Consider the following 12,989-nt stretch of genomic DNA (forward strand, 5'->3'; position numbering starts at 1 on the left):
TGTAACGTCTTTAGGAACCTTTAAAAACGCAAAACCATACACGTACTCTCCCAAAAGTAATTAATGTAATGATAAAATGTTTTCGGGGAATGGAAATGTGGTCGAAAAGCCGAGATAAGTAAATTTTTGAAATTGATTACCAGTAAAATAATTTATTTCAACGGAAAACGGTAATGGAACGTTGTTTTTTCTTAAGCATGCATTTGAAATTGATTACCAGTAAAATAATTTATTTCAACGGAAAACGGTAATGGAACGTTGTTTTTTCTTAAGCATGCATTTAAGTTTCAATTAAAAAGAAAAATTAATATCTGATCCTTCAGACAAGTGATAACCTCAGTCTTATCGATACTTTTTAGGTCTTGATTCTAATCAAGACATTTTTGATTAATTTATATAATGGATCCATACAGAAGCGTTCCTGACGAAATTCATTTCCGGGTTCTGCTATTTACCGCTTACTTAGCGTACTACGTCGCTGACCACGATTTTGACCCCGAGGAGTGGAAAATCTTTGCGAGTAACGATTGTTCTTGTAATTCGTCTTTTCCCAAAATTGGTACTGCAGGAATAAACTCGGCTTCTCCATTTTGTTCATCAACATCCATAGCCTTTGGTAACTGTTGCATTTTGAGAATGGTGCTACATACGATGTTAGAGTTACTTTTCTGTGAAAGATGATTCTCCTTGAGATGTACTTTCTCTTTTCCCAAAATTGATACTACGGGGTTACACTCTGCCACCTCCATATTTGTTTCTATCATTACAGCTGATGCCTCGTTCTCAATGTCTCTTCTAATTCCATTCACTTTCTGAACTATATGTACATTATTTAAATGTAGAACCTTCCACGAAGCACAGTCATTGTTAAAAAATAGTTCGGTACTTACAGTTTTGCCGTTTTGAATGGGATTTTGGTACTGCTCGGTGGGTCCTTTTCCACCCTCAAAATGGTCAGAACATATTGTTTTTTATCACGTTTTAGAAGGTCATTCACAGTGAAATAATTCCTACCACAAGCATTTATCCATAATACATATTTGGGGTAGTGATATTTAGGGTTTGGAATTTTGATAAATGTTACATTTTTCCCGTGGGGCAAATATCTCTTATCGTTCTTGCAAGACCCATAGGAACATCTTATTGACGGCATTTTTCTATTAAACTCTCAATTAAGTTAACCACTAAACTAAAACACAATAGCACGAAGTAGGTTTTCACTTAAGACTTACGTTATTATTATTATTATTATTATTATTATTATTATTATTATTATTATTATTAATGAGTAGGGGGGCTCGCGCCCTAGCACCGATGCCATTGGCATATTGTGCACAGTGGCGGCGCCGGAATTTTTTCCAGTATAGGCTGAAGGTAGTTTTAGGGCCCCTAGCAGGGTTTATTAGTTTTCCACCCCCTTCTATCACAAGTTTATTCCAAAAAAAAAGAATTATAATTTTTAATGTTTACCTCATACTTTTAAATCAGTTTTGCTTTTTTTACAGAAATTGCTCATTGTTTTTTCTTGTTTCTCAATGTCTGATTGTCTTGTCCGTTTTTGTTTACTCGTTTAAGCACCAAATAACTATTATCTGATACTTCTATTCAATGGACAGGCATAGCGTTTAGTCTATGAGAGACTTTCGTTGCAAAGAGTAAATAGACGGAAATGCCATAAAATTCTTTTCTTACACACAACTTTGAACATTTACCCTATGGCTGGTCAATGCTAATAAAAACTTCCCATCTAATGTCGACTCATCGACAGACTGTGGATGGAGCTGCCTTTGCCGTGTGGGGAAGGGAGGCGATGGATCGCCTCTAGAAACTGAATTTTACCTATGTTTACTATTTTACACAGTAGATTAACCTTGGAGATATTTTAATACCGAACTTTTCCCTTTCCTTCCTCATTTTTTTGAGGTTTTTTGGGTCCCTTCTCCTCAATTTTGGGGCCCCTGTCTAATTGTCAGGTAGGCTATAGCCTACTTAGCCTTAATGTAGCGCCGCCACTGATTGTGCACCCTCGTATTCAGGCCTTGAATAGACCCGTAGCCACAGCGTAGCGAAGAATTCGCTCCACCGTAATAGAGGAGATCCGCGAGGGTTCCACAGTGTGTGAATCAAAATATTCTAGTCAAAGCGAGGCGAAGCAGTCGCACTCGCAAAGTACGTGAGCGGATGTTTCTTCCTTCTCCCGACACGACCTGCAGAGAGGGTCGTCGGCAAAACCCATCAGATGTAGGTGCCTATTCAGCCGGCAGTGTCCGATCAGAAGACCGGTGGCCAGCCTAATATCCCATCTGCTGGACGAAATTAGGTCTCTAGCACGAGACCTGCAGGGACCATTGTCTAACTGTTTTGTCTGTCTCTGGCCCTCCATGTTATGCCAGAGCTGGTTTTGTATGACAGTCAACCTGTCATGCAGACTCCGTTTGTCGTGCCCGTAGGGGGTATGCTATCGATTGGGCGTGTTATCAACACAGCATTGTCCAAAACGGCTTTTTCATGAACGCGTTTGCCATTATAGCCATTTCTCGTTTTAGCGCATTTTCATTACAGCCTTTATATCTTGAGCGTTGTTTCGTACGCCTTTTCCAAAATATTTTTTTTATCTTCATTGACTTCCCAAAATAATATGCATTTTCCAAAAAATTATATTTTATATTTACTTTCGATATAAGCCTACTCCTTTTTGCATAATATTGTTCTTTGATCTATATACTTAATATAATAAAGATTTCCCTCCCTATCAATCACAGTTTGGGCGGAAACAGCAACCGCTGTTTTGGGAAATAGCACTGTATTAAGAAACGCGGAAACAGCAACCGCGGTTTTGCTTCCACGCGGTTTTGCAAACCGCTGTTTTGGGAACCGCTTTATTCCAAAACGCTATTTTAAAAACAGCTCAACTACCCGTGAACCCCCGTAGGGGATGGGGACGGCCGGCTTCGGCCCCAAGAGCTTGGCCTCCGCGCCCCTTTTCGCAAAACTATCGGCTTGCTCATTGCCATAATATTCTGAAAGAGCGGTAGCTCTCTTAGATAAGACTTCATACTGCTTTTAATGTATAAGGAGGGTTTTTTGTTTGGATGTAGTTTTTTATGTATTGCATTAACTGTTTTGAAAAATTTCCACAGAACTACAATTCGGGCCCTTAATATGTAGTTAAAATTCCAAGGAGATCCATTAATTAGTTTATTTTATAAAAAATAAAGTTGCTAACGGTGGTTTTCATTTCCATAAAATTAATAACACCTTTCTACGAAAAAGAGGAATTTTTCCCATAGAAATAACATGGGAAATTTTTCGAAAAAAACAAATCGGTTACTCGTGATTTAGAAAAACTATACGTTGGTTAGTTTTGGGAACGGTCTTAAATGAAAGTTTAGACTATAATCTAGGATCATTTTTCTTGTTATTAAGAATTAATTTTAAGTATGTTTGATTTTAAACTTTAAAAACTACTCCAATCTGCGATATTTAGCATAGATACAATGTTTTATTAGGAAATATCAGCGCGACCAATATTGGCCTTTTTTAACGTATAGTTGCCTCATAATAATCCGATTGTTTCTTCTTAATGCCTGTTGGTTGGAATGGCCTATCGATGGTGAGATAAGACGGCTTTAATATTGTCGCCGTGACGTTAACGCGGCCGCTGCGGTGACGCCATCAAAACACCCGGGTCGAAATTGTCGCGGATATGGTCCAATTCATAGAACAAATAGCTAGCTTAATAGACATTTTAACTTTCCAGTGCTAATTAATCTGGATTACCAATAAAAGATGATTAAACTAGATTATCACTTAAAGATAATTAAACTAGACTACCAATTAAAGATAAATAAACAAGATTACCAATTAAACGTACTTAAAATAAATTACCAATTAGAGGTAATTAATTTAGACTAGCAATTAGAGGTTATTAAACTAGATAAGCAATTAGAGGTTATTAAGATAGATAACCAATTAAGGGTAATTAAGCTAGATTACCGACAACTGGTAATTAAGATAGATTACCGACGACTGGTAATTAAGCTAGATTATCGACGACTGGTAGTTAAGCTAGATTATCGACGACTGGTAATTAAGCTAGATTACCGACGACTGGTAATTAAGCTAGATTACCGACGACTGGTAATTAAGCTAGATTACCGACGACTGGGAATATCTGTTACTTCAGGCAGTTAATTTTTTAACCTTATCTTTTACACTTTCCGGTATTTGTGTACAATGACAGTTTTTATTAATCCGCTATGCCCTGGCACCCAGTACAACAGAACCCTGTTGCAGGATGCCAGTCGCGCTAGCAGATCAAGGCAGTTGCGCACAAGTTGAGAGGTAATCTGGCACTGGTTCAGCGCGTTCAGGGCGGCCTGACTGTTAGAATAAATTTCCACAGTCCGTCCGGTATACCCTTTGTTAGTGCAGTAATCTGCGCAATAACAGATCGCGGCAATTTACGCCTGGAACACGCTAGCAAAGGTGCCCAGGCAAGCAGAAAACCGACCCTTGTGGTTTGGCAGTAATAGCCTGCGCCAGCGCCGGAATCAGTCTTGGAACCATCGGTGAACCAAATAGTTTCACCCCCAGTGCCAAGAGGCAGCAGGTTAGTCCACTTGGCCCGACTGGGAAAGTGGATGCTGAATGGCTTAGTGAAATCAAAACTGGTAACGGTTTTGTCAGAGCACATGGTTAACGACGGCTCAAGTACGAAAGAGCTTCGTATGGCTGTAATCCCAGAGTCTTGGAAACTAACAGCCATTAATGTTGAGCCTGTAGGCCCCCATTACAGCCTACTCCTCAATGAAGAGATGAAGAGGAAGCATGTCAAAAAGCACCTCCAGGGAAGCAGTTGGGGTCGATCTCATGGCCCCCGTAACACCAATGCAGGCAAGCCTTTGAAGCTTGCGCAGGGCAGCCTGCACCGTCTTGAGCCGGACCCTTGTCCACCAGACAAGTGCCCCGTAAGCTAGTATGGGTCTGATGATCCCAGTATAGAGCCAGTGTACAGCCTTGGGGTTGAGGCCCAAAGTCTGGCCGACAGAGCTCCTAGTCCTCCAGAAAAGCATCTTGGCCTTCTTGATGCACCGATCAAGATGCGGCTTCCATGTGAGTCTGCGATCAAAAGTCACCCCCAGGTATTTCACCTCGGAGGACTTTGTCAGGACCTGGCCAAAGAAAGAGATATCATTGAACAGATCCTTAGTATTCTTCCTCGTAAAAGGAACAAGGACAGTTTTATCAGGATTAACAGTGAGGTTAACCGCCTGACACCATTGCTCCACGCTAGAGAGAGCAGAACTCATAAGTGCGGTAACAGTATCCGGGAACTTCCCGGTAAAGACTATCACTACATCGTCCGCATACCCGAAGCAGCTACAGCCCCCAGCACCCCCGAGCCTCCCCAAGAGTTCGTCCACCACCAGGCACCACAACAGGGGGGAGAGCACTCCACCCTGAGGGCAGCCCCTGCTGGTAGTCACCCCTAGAGAGTCCCCAAAGGAGGGACGCCGACACCTCGCGGTCGGTAAGCATGGACTTGATCCAGCGGCCAAGAGTGTCGCTGATGCCAAATCTCTTAACATCTGAGTAATAACCGAGCTAGAGACCTTATCAAAGGCCCCCTCAATATCGAGGAAGACGGCCAGTAAAATTTCCTGAAACTCGAATGCCCTATCCAGGCAATTCGTAAGGCCGTGAAGGGCCGTCTCAGTGGATTTGCCTTTTTGGTAAGCGAATTGTGAAGAAGAGAGAGAAGTTACCGAAAGTACCTCGTCTCTAATGTACCTGTCTACCAGCTTCTCCAGAATTTTGAGGAAGAAGGAGGTCAGGCATATGGGCCTAAATGCCTTCAACTCGAGATTGGAAGCCTTCCCGGGCTTGGGAATAAAGATGACCCTAGAGCGCTTCCAGTGACGAGGTATGTGACCGAGAGCAATGCAAAGTCTATAGATCTTGCATAGCGGAGAGGCGATGTGGTCTAAGCCCTCCTGCAAAAGCAGAGGGAAGACCCCATCGGGTCCCGGAGACTTGTAGGGCTCAAAACAGTTGACAGCCCACCGAAGCTTGGGAATTGTGACCTGTCTGACTACAAGCCAGTCTTCCCTCTTAGCCCTGTGCAGGACAGGGTAGAGAGAGTCAGGATTTGTTGGATTGATTAAAGTAGAGTCAGGAGAATGGACCTCCAGCATGTGCTTGAGAGTCTCAGCCCCAGACTTAGTGTACACACCCTCCCGAAGCTTAATAGTATTAAGACGATGTGTGCTGTCGTGCGCTAGAATCTTCATGACCCTAGCCGTAGCAGGGACATTGGAGACTTGCTCACAGAAGGTCCGCCAAGAGTCCTTCTTAGCAGCTCTAATGACCCTGTTGTAGGTGTTAAGGGACTGCCTGTATCCAGTCCAGTCACCCGTGCGCTTGGCTTTGTCAAAGAGCCTGCGAGTGTATTTCCGAAGCCGGCGGAGATCCGCGTTCCACCAAGGGACAAGCCTCGAGCGGTTGACGGTCTTAAGTGGGCAGTTCCGGTGAAACGACGCCATGATGGAGCACTGTAAATCACCAGCAGCCCTATCAAGATCCTTAGGTGAAGTAAGTTTAGGAGTGTGACTCCCTCCGTAGCGTAGGATTAGGTCTTCCCTATAGCCGGCCCAATTGGTTTGTCCCCTCTCTTTTCACATTGATTTACCAAATTGATCACCTCAATTGTCGGGAGAGAGTCCACGACGTGGGCAAAGTATGCAGAGGCGGCCGTGAGGGTCAACTTGGCATGCCTAGTGGCCAGGACTAGCTTCACGGCCGACGTGTCCTGGGACGTGTACAGCGGTAGAGATACAGCAAAGATCCCTCCGAACCAGAATACACGCCCTAGGTCTAGGAGCAGTTTGGTCATAAAAAAGTGACGCCGCCGCGTCAAGACCTCAAGACCCTCTATAGCAAACCTCCTGCAGAGTACCGCTATGGTGCAAATTGATTTGAGTCGCACGTAGCGTCCCCATGGTTCTTAAGAGAGGGTTCAGAAGGGACCTAGCTACACCTCATCAGTCCCGAAAGGGCTAGTGGCACCTCCCTCCCCGACAGGCAAGCTCCCAGTCCCAAGATCCTTCCCCTCATCAGGACCACTAGAACGCACATCGGCTGGATCCCGAAGGGTCCCATCCGATTCTTCCAGTAGGGTGGACTCATCCATGGAAGAACAAACTTCCGAATGAGCCCCCCTCCCCCTCTGTGCCTAGAGCGACACCAGCGAGCTCCACAGCGAGATCCCCCATCTCGCTAGTCCCACCCCCTGCCGTAGACTCGGCTGCAGTGGTTTTGGTGGTTTCCGTGTGCTGTAGGAGTTTGAAGGAACCCTTGTCCACTCCAGTGAAGCCCACGAAGCCAGCATTCTTAATGGCGTCCAGCGAGGAGCCATCAATGGAAAGTACCCAGTACCGCACGGCCCTGTCCACGTATGTCCGGATACATTTCCAATATTCGGTTGCAAAGCTCTTTGGTGATCTGGTCCCTGGTGCAGAACATTACCTTAAACGGCTTAGGGAGTTCGCTAGCTCTCATTACTAAGAGCGCCGCATCCCCCGCCTTCGAGTAGGCTAAGTTCTCCTTCAGCCATTGACCAGTGAACGTATCCTCACAGGAGTATACCAGGGCCCCAGCCGTCAGGCTAAAATTCGCAAGGCGCGGTAGACGGCTCCCTGAAGGTATCCCATCCAGCGCCCCTAGAATCGCCTTCTGGGTTGGGCCCACGTCTTCCTCCGTGATGACCGCCTTCGGATAGGCTTTTTTGACAATGGCCATCTTTTCTGCGCTGGCGGCGTCACTATAGGACTTAGCCTTTTTCGCCGCCGCCTGCGAGGTACTGGGCGAAGGAGTCTAGTCCTCTTCAATTGGGTGTCACGTGCCGCCGAACTCCCAGCGGGGATGGAGACCGTTTCAGACCCCGATTTGGCCTTTTCCTTAGCAATCTGTCGTTTAAGACGACGTCGCACAGTACGTTTCGAAGCCTTACCAGTCACACGCACCGATGAATCGGCACGAGTATCGCTGGGTACAGGCCCTAGCGTAATGGTATCAGTGTGGGTTCTGCCCTGAGCAGACCCCTGCACCGTAGGTTTAGTAGATTTAGAATTAGTTTTAAGTATAGAATCCATAAGAATCCCACGAGTAAGGGGGCAAGTAAAAGGTCACCACCCGGTAGTCCCCCACCCGGGTGGAAGGCTAGGTACAACGGAGTGTCGCCTGGTGCCCCGAGGGGATCGTCAGCGATACCGTAGTTTTACTTCCCCAGTACCATGCAGCCCTCGGCACGATGCCTCAACACCTTGGCTTGAAAAGGAAGCGTATCCGCTTAGCCCACACAACGTAGTGGTTACCTGCTCTCACCACCGAGGAGGTGTGATACTACGCATTGACGAGGACCCAAGCTAGCGTGTGTAAGGTTAAGAGCGCGAGCGGGAAACCAAAGCAAGGGGGGAAAGAGAGAACACTCCATCTAGCTTGCGTCCCCAACTTCGAGAGCCAAGACTTACGTTACACGTAACTGTTTGAAATTGATGAGCAGACGAACTGAAAATTTTAATGGTCACATGACACAGGATACGATAACTTTACGCATTCGACGCGAGGTGGCGGTTGCTACGCGTTGCCATATGTAAACTGGCGAATAATACCATTGAGTTTACTGTCCCTTTATTAGTGGTCTGAGTCGATAGTCACCGTGCCGGTTAACATGGGTTGAAATTAGGTTATATTGTAATAAAGTGACGATAAGTTGATTAAATTCAATTGAAGTAAAAGTATGAAGTTCCGGGAGAAGTGCGGACTTCTCTGAGGAGCATCAATGCGTTCTCGGAACGTAACTACGGCTTTCTTAGTTAGAACAGAGAAACCTTTATTACCCAAAATTTTCAATGAAAGATTAAATATCTTAAAATTATGTGTAAACACATTGACTACTGTAGAACGAATAGGAGGCTGTGAAACAAGGAAAGTTTTTTCGTAAGGACTTATGCCATTAATGCTTAATATTTTTTATATATTTCAATATCATAGTATGGTAAGTAGACGGAGGTGGGAGCGGAGGATCCTCCGACGAATCCCCGGACAAGTCCTTCAATCCTGGTGATAATAGTGGCAGCGCAGTGGCCGAAGAGCAAGTCTAATAGAAAAGGCCGTTCTTAAAAAGGGACGGTGTTAGGAGCCAAGTTCAGTGGGGATTTTTCTTAGGGGATGTCCATTGTGGGGGCGGAATCGGTCATAGAAGGGTGTCCATCCATCTGTATTGAGTTTGGGTGCAATCCCTTGGTTTCAGATTCGATAGCAACGCTCCGAGCAGTAGCGAGAGCGACGGTGAGGGCGGTAAGAAGAGCAAAAGAAAGTTTTTTTATTATGTAATTGTTTCTAAAAATATATTTAATTCAATTTTGTTTGAAGAATGCTTATAAGTTTTCCTCATATCTTAATTAATTTTTGTTTAAATATATTTTTAAATCTTGGCCCAGTGAAGGAAACGGTATGATTAGTTAGATCTGGAAGGAACTATGACGTAGTATAGTTGCTAATGGGTAATCTATATTAGTTTTAAAACAAGTTGGAAAAACCAAAATATTACCTCTCCGATTCAAGAGGTCTACTACTACAAAATTATTTACCTAGATATGGAATTATTTCTCTTTTTTTTTCAAGTAAAAATTTACATAGACTGCTTTTTAACCCTTTTCGTATTAGCTTTAGTTTGAGAAACAAGATTATCTTAAATACTAAAATAAATATTATTAATATTAAACATTTTCTTCGTTAGTTATCCGCCTTATCGTTTTAAAAAAGAACAATTAATCATTCTTGAAAGACTTGACTAATTTTGACGTTTGAGATGAAGCATACGACTGCTGCTTCGCCTTACTCAAATAGGTAGTATATAAGGCTTTCGAATCGCAGCTATGGATAAGAACAGCGCAATTGCGTGAACCTTTGGTGGGCCTTAGGGAGGCCGGACGTTTCTCGTAACCCTGGCCGATCGCCGCGTATGTCTTAACCTTAAGGATGATGATGGAGTAGAAGCCAGGTGTACAGACTGGTGTCCAAGTGGGATGGACAAAAACAAAGACCAAAAGATGGTGGTGTTAGAAGCCAGGTGTACAGACTGGTGTCCATGTGGGATGGACAAAAACAAAGACCAGAAGATGGTGGTGTTAGAAGCCAGGTGTACAGACTGGTGTCCATGTGGGATGGACAAAAATAAAGACCAGAAGATGATGATGTTAAAAGCCAGGTGTACAGACTGGTGTCCATGTGGGATGGACAAAGAGCAGATGATGGTGGTGAATGAAGCCAGTGTGTACATACTGGAGTCCATGTGGGATGGGCAAAGAGCAGCAGATGATTGTGATTAGAAGCCAGTGTGTACAGACTGGTGTCCATGTGGGATGGACAAAGACCAGAGGCTTGTGGTGTTGGACAGGCAATGGAGTAATAGCCAGTAAGTGTAATACAATTCTCGAAATTTCCGGAAATTGTAAACACGTTTTCTCCGATTTGCAATTTGCGAACGCGGTCACGTGGGTGTAACAACAGACAGACAGACAGACACACACATAGACAGACACGTCGAAATTAGAACCTCTCCGTGACATACGTCACTCGGAGAGGTAATTACAAAGTTGCCTATTTAGGTCCGACATGTAAAAGGATTTTCGCTATCGTTAATTTTTCTGATTAAATACTTTAAATAATAATTTTTTTTCTATTAAAATTTATAATTTATGTAGATAAATGTTTAGAGTTTAACCCTTTTTAAATGGATTAGATAATGAGATAAATTATTTTGAGGCAAAGCAAAGTGACAATATTGACAGCACGACTCGATTAAAACACATTCCGACATTTTTTAATGTTACTTTGAATTGATTCCACGTGCCTGAGTATAAAAAAATTTGGTTTCCGTAATAATTATTACATTCTAAATGAATTTTTTAATGTTGTACTCAATCGACATAAAAAAGGCCAAAAAACAAAAACATTTGCCGAAGGAATACTGAAAACGGATAACAATCTTTTACATGTACAAAGGTTAAAAAATATATTAATTAGATTTAATTTGTTTAATGGAAAAAAATCATAATTACCAATTAATACAAGCACAACTATAGGTAAATAATAAAATGAAAAATACCTCTAGTTCGAGGCGATGAAGTGGAGTTTAAAAAATGGAAAAAAAATATGTACCTAATTTTTTAAAAAAGATAAATTTCTCGGGGTTTATTTTCTAGGGGGCTGAAAAATTTAATAAAAACAAAATGATTGGTTTCCTCTTTTAAGAGAAAATCTGTGAAATTTAAATTCCAAAAAAAAAAACTACGAGCATTTAAAAGTATTTTCAATATTACTTTTTATAATGGTAATTGGAACGCAAACCTTTTTATTTTGTTTCATGTTGTTGTTTTTATGTGCATGCGTAATTTTTATTGCGTTTAAGTAAATTTATATGTAAACTAACGGATTGCTTTAATTTTTTACAGACAGTACACCTACTGATATAAATAACCAAGAGGATGCTGCAGTTTGGTAGGTTAGTATTTACACATTATATTCAAGGGATGATACAAACCTGGAAAACTCAGGGAAATGAATAGTTGACAAAAAATCATGGAAATCTCGAATTTTTTGTAAAATTCAGGGAAATTTGTGAGCTTTGAGGGGGTTGCTTCAACTATATAAAAACCACTCCCGTTGATATTACTCTATATAAGGGGGGGAACCTTGTAAATCGGTTTTAGATAAGTTGTATGAACCCTGCACTTGATTATATATTAACATAAATGTTCAAACTTAGCTGACAAAACGCTGACAACATTCTTTAAAATACCTTTATTCATATCTTTATTTTAAAACTATTATATATATATTCTTTTCTGGTATTACATGAAACTTCGTCTCTCATCATTTTATGCAATTATTTGTAGGACCTTTTTATTTAAATTGGTAATTAACAAATCAATTAAATTCCCAGTTGCTGCGAGTGTAACGTCATTTCATTAGATGATAAGAGAATTATCTCTGTCAACTTCATCGGCAAAAAACGAACGTGTTTAATTTCAATCAAGTTTTTTAGTATGGGTACACGCTTGTCCCCTAAATTTTTATCTTCAGTTAAATCACAAACCTTATGAGCTACAATTTTTTAATATAGTTTTCCATATTTAATTTTTTATCGCTACTTCTACTATTTTTTTAATCAGAATCTGCGTTTGCTAATATTCTATTATTTTAATCAGTTTGACTATTATAGGGTAGTTGCATACAATTAGTTAATTCATGTCCCAATTTCGAAAGAATTTTTAAAAAATTTATTTAACTTCAAAAAAACCATAAACTCATTTAATCACGCATGTAGGACTAGTCTGGAACCTTTTTTTTTCAACTAAAAAAATACTATCTTAAACGTATCTTACATTTCCACCCTTCGAAAGAGTAAAATTTCCTATAGAAAAGCATTACTTTTCAATAAGAATTAACGCCCTTTCTCAGACTACAACTTGAGTACACAAAAATTTGTTTTAAAACTTAATAGATTAAAACAAAATTTGTCCAAATTAATTTAAAATTAACGAAAAAAAAGATCACGCTAACGAAGTATACAATTTACTACCAACTCTATATTATTGGAGGGGAAACACAATTAAGGATATAATTTGAATATGGTACTTTTTAGATTAACATATTTACACATAAGGGAAGGGGGCCTATTTTACAATATTATTTAATAAAAATAGGCTAATTTTGTTAAATGTTACGGATATTTACAATTATTGTTGGGTAATTAATGCGTTTTTTCATGGCTCAAATTTCTAGGTAATTAATAAACTGCAAGTTTTGTCCTAAGCCTATATTTTACTGTTTTTATGAATATTGTCTTTTTTCTTTTTTTTTGGTAACTGAAACTGCAATTATTTTAAATTTACAAAATTGCTTCATCAGAAATGTTAAAT

General features: G+C 41.2%; 1 long non-coding RNA gene across 4 annotated transcripts in view; it reads right to left on the reverse strand.

Annotated features, from left to right (window-relative positions):
* Positions 1-12,989, reverse strand: part of LOC149662123 (uncharacterized) — a 421,496-nt gene that overhangs the window by 45,290 nt on the left and 363,217 nt on the right. The window lies entirely within an intron of this gene.

This window comes from Phalangium opilio, unplaced genomic scaffold (assembly GCF_054372755.1).
Source record: "Phalangium opilio isolate 3A_F unplaced genomic scaffold, DU_Popi_V2 ptg000063l_1, whole genome shotgun sequence".
Lineage (NCBI taxonomy): Eukaryota > Metazoa > Arthropoda > Arachnida > Opiliones > Phalangiidae > Phalangium > Phalangium opilio.